Here is a 10,987-nt window from a genome sequence, read left to right as displayed (position 1 = left end):
GATCCCCACAACTAGACGCCTACATCAACAGCGAGAGGCCCTAATCCTCATGTAATTCCCGGTTCCACAATATATACCGTTTTGGAAAATTGATGGGCCTCCATGGGACAACAAGTCAATATGAAAATATCCTAATCGTTTATACGACGTTGGCCTTAAAAGCCCTTTATTTCTCTATCTCTAATGCAGGGATTGACAACTTGGTTGGCTTAATCTTCACAGATTCAAGGGGAAAAGAGGAACAACGCGAAAAATTCGGCGAAGAATATAAGATACAAACACACACCACATCCGGTAAAAATCAGTTTGCTCTTAGCGGCCCAAATCACTATCACAATAGAATCACGAGGGATAGACCGCAATGTAGAATCCCACGCGAGAGATCGGCAAGAAAACGGTAGAATCACTCATGGGGAGAGACTAGCAACTCGGTAAAATCACGACCACATGAGAGATTAAACATTACTAGAACCACCACATGATATGGCAAAGGTGTCCGATCTTTCGATGAGAGTATGATAACGTCAATTTGTTGGTGGAGTTCGTGCTTGACGATCCGACTACACGTGCAAAGCTCGTGCGCCAATGCAATCGCTAGGAAAATCTCCAGGAGTTACTGATCTTGCGGATGCACGATCAGCCTGACCAGCGAGGGTCTTAATTCCTACCTGAAATCAAGAACAAGTAAGAACTAATATTACAATCAGAATATTGCAGATGAAAGATCAAAGCTTTATTAAATAAGGTGGGATTCCGAATAGCAGTGTTGGAAAAGGCGACGCCTAGGAGACGCATACTCACGCTTAAGCACTAGGCGATGGACAAACGCCTCGCCTAGGATATAAGCGGAAGTCTAGGAAGGGCAACCATGAAATTGTCTTACCCACAACGAAATCATGCCATATTTCACTATCGAGACATATAGGCCTTATTCTAATGGTAGTTGATAGTAATTTACTCATTAACATGCTCTAGATTAATGTGTATACACATATGATAACCTATTTACACGCTTGATGGTACAAACTATATGCCCGCCTAGGCTACGCCTAGGACGCTTAAGCACCGCCTAGGCACTAGGCGAATGCCAATCGCCTCGCTTACGCCTAGCGCTTTTTCCAACCTTGCCGAATAGTCGATCTTGTTCTGGATGTTGGCCTTAAAAGAAGTACACGAGAGTTGCAACAATGGCTAACTTTTAATCTAATCAAAATACGAGTCTAAACGTGATGGCTATGGGGGTATTTAAAGGAGGAAAAGACGGGGTTTCGGCCAACCATACGTATGGTGGCCGAACCAAACCCTAGAAAGTCTTTCCCCCTTCAATACAGACTCTAAAAAGTGGCTGACTTAATTCCTGCGAAAATGACATGGGTCTGGCCCAAAACTAAATGTGACAACACCATGTAATCATATGGACGAAATTATGAAGTGGAGAACTTTATATTTCGGCCATGTCTTCATCTCCAATTATGGTGGCTTCAAAGTTCTGAAATCTCCACTTTCAGCGTCCTCTTCAATCCTGACATGTTGGCTGCCATCTCCTCCATGTGTAATCATGCTCCAATGCTTGTCTTTCTCATCCATGCTAGGTCTACCATTCAATAAGAGAAACAAACACATATGATTTAGGCAGCATCATATTCTCATGTATATGAGGAATAGTTCCAAGAAACGAAAGTAACTGATAGTTAAGTTGTTTGGCACGAGTTTGAGTGATTGGTTCTTGTATTTGTGTGGCTGTAGGTACATCGGTTGTATCAATAGATGGGATATCCTCATCACCACGTGGAGAAGATCAAGTCCTTGAAAAGTGTCTTCATAAAACTTAATATATGTATGATCCGAGGAGAGGGGTTTCCATATGGGAGAGGCACGTGTATAGTTATATATCATTCTTATTTACCTATTACAAATGGGGGGTGGGGTCCTTATATAGCCAACCACGAGCTAGTAGTACTTTAGGCATAAAGGTAGCATAAAGAGGGGATGCATGCATGGGCTCGGGCCCAACCATCTAGGCATTGCAGTCAAGGCAGTTGTACTGCTACTGTAGGCAATAACACCGCTCGTGCTCATTTGTGGCTCCATAAGCGGTTCGGCGCGGTAGTGGCTCCTGTGACTAGGGCGGTAGTACCGGTTCTCGGAGCGGTAGTACCGGGCTAGAGCTTCATGCTCTTTTTCCTTCTTCTCTTCGAAGCCTCTACGATGTCAGCCTTGAGGTCCCGAGCCTTCACGGCATCCTCCCTACCCTCAGTACCTATCGATGTGAACCTGACGTTGATATAGGACCGCAGTATGAAGCAGTATATCATTTATGACAGACGGGCGTGGACACACGTAAAGGAGAAAATTCACCTCTAGGTGATAGGTTGGCGTCTGTATTGTTGGTGAGCAAATGATATGGTGACTCAAAGGTATTATATAGATCTTTTACGAATTTTGATTTTAGGAGTTTTCATACCTTCGCACTTTGAGTCGTAAGTCTAGAAATGCTTAGAAATGCTTAGGATTTGTTCTAAGAATTACATTGTTCTACGTTTCTCGGATGAAAGAGGCTTACTCTTGAGTACATCCTCACTATTAATGAAACATACCTGTTACATTTTTTTTTTGCAAAACACAGTACAATCAAAGACGCTCACGTATACGTGCACCACTCACCCCTATGAACACACCTCCGAGAGACTGTGTCGAAGATCTGATCCGGCGGGTTTTGAGATTGACGAAGTCACCACATGCCCCTCACTGTTAACGGGAATATCGTCTCCCACTGAAGAATATTCCGCCTTTATGAGTCACCAAAGTGGCCAAATCCGAAATTTAAACTCTAGTGAGCTAGAAGTACCACTACACTCCTAACCATTCAACCACAGGTTGGTTCTCGCTTGTCACAAGTGCTCTGAGGCACACAACATCTCTTCACATAACAACTACATATTAGTTCAACATTTCAAACAAAATTTCACACAAACGACTCAAGTTTGTTTTTACAATTAAAGTTTAGTGAAAGCTGCTATTCATTTGCGAGTTATGCAAAAATAACAAACTCAAGCAAGTTTCAAATAATAAAAAAAATACGCTCTTCTTCATCCACATCTCGGAAGTATAAGCGTGTTGCGGCATGGCCCATTCTTTTGGGGGGCTTTCTTTAAAAAAAATACATATTTTTTTTCTAAAATAAATGGAGTATGCGCTTTTTTCATTTTCGCTTTCAAAAGATTTTTTTGCGGGGCGCTTTCAAAAGAATCAAAAGCGCGTCTTCCTCTCGGATAAGGAATTCAGGAAAATAAAACCATTAATCCAGGAAACGAACAGCCAAAAAGGGGAGAAAAATAACTCCAACTCCCCTCCACTTCCTTCTCCGGTCGTCTACCAGAGTCTTCTGCCCCTCCTCCACCTTCGTTGCTACGCCAGCGGGTGGCCTGAGCTGTGCATGTCCGGCCAGCTTTTCGATTGGTAAGTGGTGTTCTGTTCCTGTGTTTTCTTCTGCCTTAGCCCGTCCAATTTCTCGGTTCTTGGTTCTTGAGTCATGCTGCTCCTCGGTCCTGATCCGTGGAGCACTTTTGAACCGGAATTATACGTATTTCGGCAGATTGGACCCGTTCCTTAGCAGATCTCGTTCGACCTGGTTCTTTCCTTTCCAGGCTTTGTTCGCGATTTCGCATCGAGGCGCTCACGAGGTACCAGATGTTTGGATTCTTGCCGTAGACAAATGCTGCTAGGTGCTCCGGTCCTGTGCTAAATTTTTGACCTAGTATGGGCGAGCTTCGCTATTTTGTTTTAATTTGGCGGCACATGGTAGGCTTTTCTGGTTCGGAGTTCAGTTTGAAGGTTCCTTTAAAAAGTTTAATTTGAAGGGGATAAACGTGGTGGACATGAGGTTATGTCAAGATGGCAACCAAATATTGGGAGAGGACAGATTTCGATATAAGGCTACTATGTGTTGTTATGTTTCCTGAACTTTGTCTTGCCCAGGAAATCGTAGTCAAGACAAATGTTCAGAGATTTGTCTGTAGCTGTTATTGCGAGAGCTAATTCCATTGGGTGAATTCTTAAAAAATGAAACTTCTATCAATTTTGTTCTTGATATGCACCACGCCTTCATATCCACTTGGACGACAGAACAGCTGAACAATGCTGCAATGCATCACCTTCAGCTTTCGCTATATGGGGTCATGCATCGCTTTCCATCTTCTTTTCTAATAAATATAATGAAGATTTTTTTTCTGTCGGTTGGAGTTTACTAAACATGGTCATCACTAAGGTTTGACCTAACATGACACCTATATTGCAATTTATTTAATCTCTTAATGGTGTACTCGTTTTTAAAACTTACAGGGATGCCAGTCTTGGTGCTCTTTTCTTTTGTCCATAGCAAACACATACTTAAAAGAATATCTAAAGTGGTACCATGTTATACCCCTTCAAGTATCATAAAATTCCACTTCCGCTTAATTATTACTAGTAATCATCTAACTTAATTATTAAACCCCCAATCGCAACAATCAGTACAGATAAATTCCTTGTGCAAAATCAGTCCAGATACATCCCTTTCTCTCCATGCCTGCAAGCTCAAGTAGCTCAGACTATGTATAGAATGCTTCACCACAAAATGCAAAGGGAATTCCTTCGCTGTCGCTCGGTTTGTCTGTAGTGTCTGATGGCTATGTTAAAATATTAAAGTGGTCAGAAGTGTATTGAGCACGATGTTATTCAGTTTTGTAGAAGTACCAATATTTCCTAGGAGAGTCTTGAAGGTATATTCACACCACATACTGTTCAGAAGTTTTTCCTACCCCAACTTGTTTGGGAAAAAGGCTTTGATGTTGTTGTTGTTGGAGCAATATCTATGGCTCTTCCCCATTGGGACAATCTCTTATTTGGGAGCTTTTAGAGTCAGGAGAGGCAGTTTCTGAAAGGTTCACATTTTTTAGGATAGACCTGCCCATCTCCGAACTGTACTTTTTTGGTTCTAGGCTACTTGTTGAACTCATATCAAGCATAGCTTCTCTTTCTTTCTTTTATTGATCCTCTAAGCATTCCATTTGGCAGTTAAATTAATAGCACTACTGACTCCAGGGACTAACCGTATTTTGGTGTGGCAGCAGTTTATTGGCACAATTTTCCATGGATTAGTAAGACCTGATGTTGCCATGTTTGTCTACTTTGTGAATCAGAATGATCACCCTTCCCTGTAACTGGAGTGGTATTGAATACCAGGTATGTTTGCTTCTGTTTTCCCGTTCCAGTATTATCTGATGCAAAATGGAAGTTTGATCATGTTGTCCCTTTTGCACGCATGTAAAGTCATGATGTTGGTCTCAAAGAAGGAAGGGATTCTCAGCACGCCTTTCCAATCAGGCCAGAAATCTGCTAGCCGTTTCTGTTTGTTTTCGAAAGTTCAATCTGCTAGTCCACCTCCAGGAAACACACCTGTTTATCTTAATGTGTATGATTTGACACCAGTAAATGGCTATGTGTTCTGGGTTGGTCTAGGGATATTTCATTCTGGTATTGAAGGTATTATCTCTTCCACTTGTTTCACCAATAATAGTGTAGAGCTCACATCTCAGCTATTCTGAAACTTTGTTTTCTAGAGTACCTTAATGGTTCCTTCAAGTTCCTCTTTATTTAGTTTAAGTTCTGTTGGTATTCAGAAATAGCAGTTATGACAAAGGGTATAACATATATATCCCCCGAATATTGAGATAACAAAGTGATCAATTATGCGCTACATAATTATAAGTTGTGCATGATGCACCATTCCAAACTTCCAATAGCTTATGATTTGGTATGCATAATGTTATGTAACACTCAAATATTCAACATCACCATCAGACTTGTCAATGATGGATGTACCAAAAGGTTTTATTACTAATCATGAGCTATTCAATGTTCACTAGGTACTAAAAAACCACTGGTCTTTATGCCAGGGACAGATTTGATAGTGATTTTTCATAGGTTTATAGAATATATTACGTCAATTACCTCCGTGCAGGTACACTGTTCCAATTACTTTGGAACAGTGTACCTGCACTCTGCGCATATCTTACTTAGTATTGTGTCTGCAGTAGCACATAGTGCTGAAATTGCAACCTCATGAATATGATTTTTTTTTTTTTTTTGTCTTTGTGAACATCAGCCATATTGACCCTTGTGCATAGTGTCGTCTCTTGTGATATGTTTTTACTTCATTTATCCTCTCGCTAAGCATTCTGTTGTTCATCCATGACTTAAAAAAAATGTGCCAGGTGAAATAAATATGTTCCATTTAAAGAAGGTGTCTGGCAAAACTCATAAGGAAAATGAATATAAGAGGGACAGTGAATATTTCATGGTCTATTTATCTTTCTGCCAGTACTTGCATTGTTAATTGTTCCATATAATTAGCCTTTTCTTTCATTGTGATGTTTTATATTAGTTTTACTAACTGAGCTGACCATTTAAAGCAAATCTAGATTTAGTACGCATGCATTCAGTAGAGATGTATGTTTTGACTTCATATTTCAAAATTAGAAGTACCATAGGCAACAGGTAACCTTTTGTGTGAATTTCAAGCCTTGAACTTTCAGGATTCTTATGTCCTCCTAAAGCAGCGAGGCAGCATGACTGATTTCTGGAAGGAATCTCCCTGTTTGCTTGGATAAGTTAGTATTGTCAATTTGTCATAGTTACATGCTCTCACTGATAGGCAATCGGCACTTGCTCTACTGATGTTGGATAGCTTGTTTGCCTTACATGACGACAGGAATGACAAAGCTGATCATATTACATTACAATTTCATACTTACATGCCTCAAAGTTGTCCGAAGTGATCAATTTTGTTAATTGTTCTAATACTTATTTATGGAATGAATTCTGTATAATTACCACCCAATTATTTCTGGATGGAGGATATGGCTTATTCTTCCATATTTCTGTGCAGTTCATGGTGTGGAGTATGCATTTGGTGCACATGACTATTCAATAAGTGGAGTTTTTGAGGTGGAACCTCGCCAGTGTCCTGGCTTCAAATTTAGGAAATCCATATTTGTGGGAACTACCTGCCTTGACCCTCTCCAAGTCAGAGCGTTCATGGAGACGCAGTCAGTAAATTACAATGGGGATATTTATCATTTGATAAGTAAGAATTGCAACCATTTCTGTGAGGATATCTGCAAAAAGTTGACAGGAAATTCAATCCCAAAATGGGTTAATCGACTGGCCAGAATGGGTATGACTTCCTAAAACTAAAACAAATACACATACTTTCGTTGCCGTTTATTTTGTTTTTGTGTGCTGCTACAGAGTTTGGTCCTATATATTAATAGTTGACACTTTCTATTCGATTCACATTTTGGTAAACCATATAAGGTACTTGTTTGCGCTCAAAGTTAAGGTACAGAAATGTTGCAGTGGATAATCAACATCAGTATCTGTTTACAGGTTAAACGTATCTAGCAGCGAAGACACTTTTTTTTTTTTGAAACGAGACGAAGACACATATACACTTTGTTTATTTGCGTTACTCAATTTTGGGCATCTTCCAGCCTTCGGGTTCATCTTATTTGTTTTATATAGAAATTAGGCATCCAGAGGCCTTTCCCATAGAATGTCTGTGTTTTCAGTTTCCTTGCCTCTTCAATGTGTCTGTTGTATTCATTGAATGGCTACCGCATGGACAAACTCCATTTCTACATTAACAAAATTACCCTTGCCAATGAGGCTGAGGAGAAGGATGAGATTATGCCATTATGGACAGAATTGTATTACCTGGTTAGCAGTTTGAACAAAAACTGGCCGTTTTCCACTAGCTTTCCGCATCCAGCTTTATAGCACTCCCTTCGATGTTACATTTGCTAAGTGATCCTTACTTTGATTTTTATTTTATAAATGTTATTCTGAATGTTATTCTAAATTTTATTGACGTTCCCTGTTCTGCCCCCCTTTCTGTGGGCTGTAACCGATAAAACTTTGTTCATCTCCTTCTTTTCAATGAAATGAAACGCAAAGGCTTTTTGCGTTTTCTCGAAAAAAAAAGATGAATTCCTGGTACATGTTTTTTGTGAGTTGATCCTTTGCTCTTACCTAAATGGTGATCCCTATACAAGTTGTCCACCATATTTTCAGTGTTTATTTTGAAGGAATTTCCACCGATTATCATTTTAACCATACACTGCCACACATCGTTAATTTATATCTTATATGTGTTGTATCAACACCGTGATCATCTTTCTTTTAAAGCTCTTGTTAGCACTTAGCAGCAGCCATTAATAAGCGTTGTTCTATCTGCAGGTGCTGTTTGCAACTGCATTCTACCAGAGTCTCTCAAAATTAATGCAGTTCGGCATGACCCAGATTGCCAAGCTGAGGATAGTGAGAAAAAAGGCTGACGGGTGCATTGAGCTGCTTCTCTTCAATTTCTCTATGCCAGAAACAGTTCTCAACATCTTCGCTTTTTCTGCGTTCCCCCTTGAAAGGAACTTCGTGGGATACAAAAAGATCCAGTTCAGATCGACTGAAGAAGAGCTGAGAATCGAGCTCTTCATGTGCCCTGCTCTTTACCTTCAAAACTGTGCGACATGGTTATCAGGGTGCTCTTGTACAATAGCCATTGAGGAAGGAGATGAAATGTGATGACCGGTGACTTGACTGTTTGTTTGAGCACGGGCTAGTGATGCACCTGAGCATTTGTACAAATTTGATATTTGAGGCTAGAATGTACAGTAATTGCTTGCTTTCTTTTGTTAGCATTTGAGTTCGCCAATGCCATATTGCAATGAACTCAAAACAAACTCTAAAAGCATCGTGCACTGCCAGTGGTTTGTTGCTGGCTGGCATTGCCGGTATGCTTGTTTAGATTCAAGGGATGAATGTCCAGGGCTTGTCTTGTAATCCCATTTTATGGGTGTGAGTGTCACCTACCTTTGTAGCCACAAAATCTGCATTCTTCATGTATGTTGTGGTTCTTTCACGGCATCAATTATGGAGGTGACTTAGGAAGAGAGTAGGGCGAGGCGATGTTGGAGACTCCGGGACGAGATTAATACACGATCTACCCAGCTTCATGCTTCACTATGGTGACAAAACCTTGTTGCTGTTATAAGTCACTATATGATCATAATGTAGCTGGCTCTAGGCGACTTGCTCTAAGGCATCGGTGGCCTTTTTAATCTCTCCATAAGATCTGTCTATGATCTATTGAATCTATATGTCAATCTACCTCAGGCTTTTATAAGGGTTACATGAATTCTATTAGAACTCGGCAGACAACTTCTTTCCTTGTACTGCAAATAGTCTTGTGCCGCACATCCGGAAGACTCTCTGGTCGTGCTGACTTAGCCTTTAGTTGTCCAGCTTTGGGCTTCTTGCTTGAGCCGTCTGGTGTGTACGCTGAAACTATCGCTTGTAGGTCACCACGGCCTGTTTGATTATGCTTACGCCATGGGCATAACCGTTTGGTATTCCCCTAACATTAGCCCCCGAGTTCATCTAGGGCTAGTTGCCGACTTTTAAGCCGAAGTTGCCTTTTTGCGACTCGCTTGGTCGCTGGTTTGGCAACAAAAGGCCTTCATCAAATTCTTAGACCTGCAATACAAGATATGCTACCGCAAAGGCAGAATCAGGTAGCGGACGCACTGTCTCGTCACCAACACCCGGAAAATCTAACCTTGAACAAAATAACTAAATGTGAGCCAGCTTGGCTCGATGAAGTGAGAGCCAGCAAACATTCATGCTACTCAGTGGATTGAGAATCTGAAGCAAAGCTCTTGATCCCAAGAGTCACTTTACATGGCATGACAACCTACTGTATTTCCGAAGCTGTATTTTGCTTGTGGGGCTCAGAGGAAATACAACACAAGATCCTCACAAGATCCTCACAACGTTTCACGCCAACACTATAGGTGGCCATTTTGGACTCCTAGCAACATACTCTCGCATCCGCCGCCTGTTCGTATGGCCCAAGATGAAGGCTCTCACCAACCTTTGTCCAATATATCGTGCATGGTTCGTCAGCAGGTGAAGCCTGAGCGTGTCAAGTACACCGGCCTTCTCAAACCTGCCTAGACCCGATGCAGCTTGGCAAATGGTGACCATGGATTTCGTCGAAGGTCTCCCAACATCAGGCTGTGCCAACAATATTATGGTTGTCATGGATAAGTTCACCTGCTTGGCTCACTTCATTCCACTTCACCACCCCTTTATAGCGGTGAAAGTGGCAACAAACCCTCAAGCAATGTGTTCAAGTTGCAAAACCTCCCCAAGGTCACGATTTCTGACAAAGATCCCATTTTTACGAGTCGTTTCTGGAAGGAGTTCTTTTCCCTTATGGGCAATGAGTTGAGGATGACCTTTGCATATCATCCACAAACGAGTCAATAGCATAAAACCACCATTTTGATGGTGAAATTTACGGTGTACCACCACCTACGTTTGCGGGACAAAAAACCACCACATTTTGCTAGTTTTTTTACAGAATGCGCTAAACGTGAATATATCTAGAATTGACACAGTTTCTGACTGGTGGGGTCTGCAGTAAGTGATGATGTGGCGGGAATATGTGAGATGGAGAGGGACACATATAATAGTTTAATTTAAAAATCCAAAAAATCTGTAAAATAAAATCCCACGCGTCTGAACCCGCCGCCTGGCCGAGCCTGCACGCCGCCGCCTCGCCGTGCCCGTCCGCCGTCGCGCACCTCGCCGAGCCCGCCCGCCGCCGCCTCGCCGTGCCCGCCCGTCGCCGCCTCGCAGGGCTCCGACCGGAGGCCATCGTTGTCGAGATTGAGGCGGCAAAGGTGGCTCCTGCGGCTTGAGAGGAGGAGGAGGAGGGCATGGGGGAGGTGGAGAGCTCGGTCGTGCTGCTGCAGGTCGCCGACTGTCGTTGCCTAATCGACGGTACCTCGGAGGAGGGATCCTCACGAGGGGGAGAAGAAGTAGGGGCCATAGGGCGGAGTGCACACGGGACGGTGGTACGCGAGTTACCCAGCTTCGGAACACCTGC

At 42.1% G+C, this 10,987-nt stretch overlaps 1 pseudogene; it reads left to right on the top strand.

Annotated features, from left to right (window-relative positions):
• The first annotated feature begins 3,292 nt into the window (after positions 1-3,292).
• On the top strand, positions 3,293-8,902 carry LOC124702722 (annotated as a pseudogene).
• The last annotated feature ends 2,085 nt before the right edge of the window (positions 8,903-10,987 follow it).

This window comes from Lolium rigidum, chromosome 3 (genome assembly GCF_022539505.1).
Source record: "Lolium rigidum isolate FL_2022 chromosome 3, APGP_CSIRO_Lrig_0.1, whole genome shotgun sequence".
NCBI classification, from domain to species: Eukaryota; Viridiplantae; Streptophyta; class Magnoliopsida; order Poales; family Poaceae; genus Lolium; species Lolium rigidum.
The sequence above is the reverse complement of the archived record's forward strand: the minus strand, read 5'-3'. Positions and strand labels throughout refer to the sequence as shown.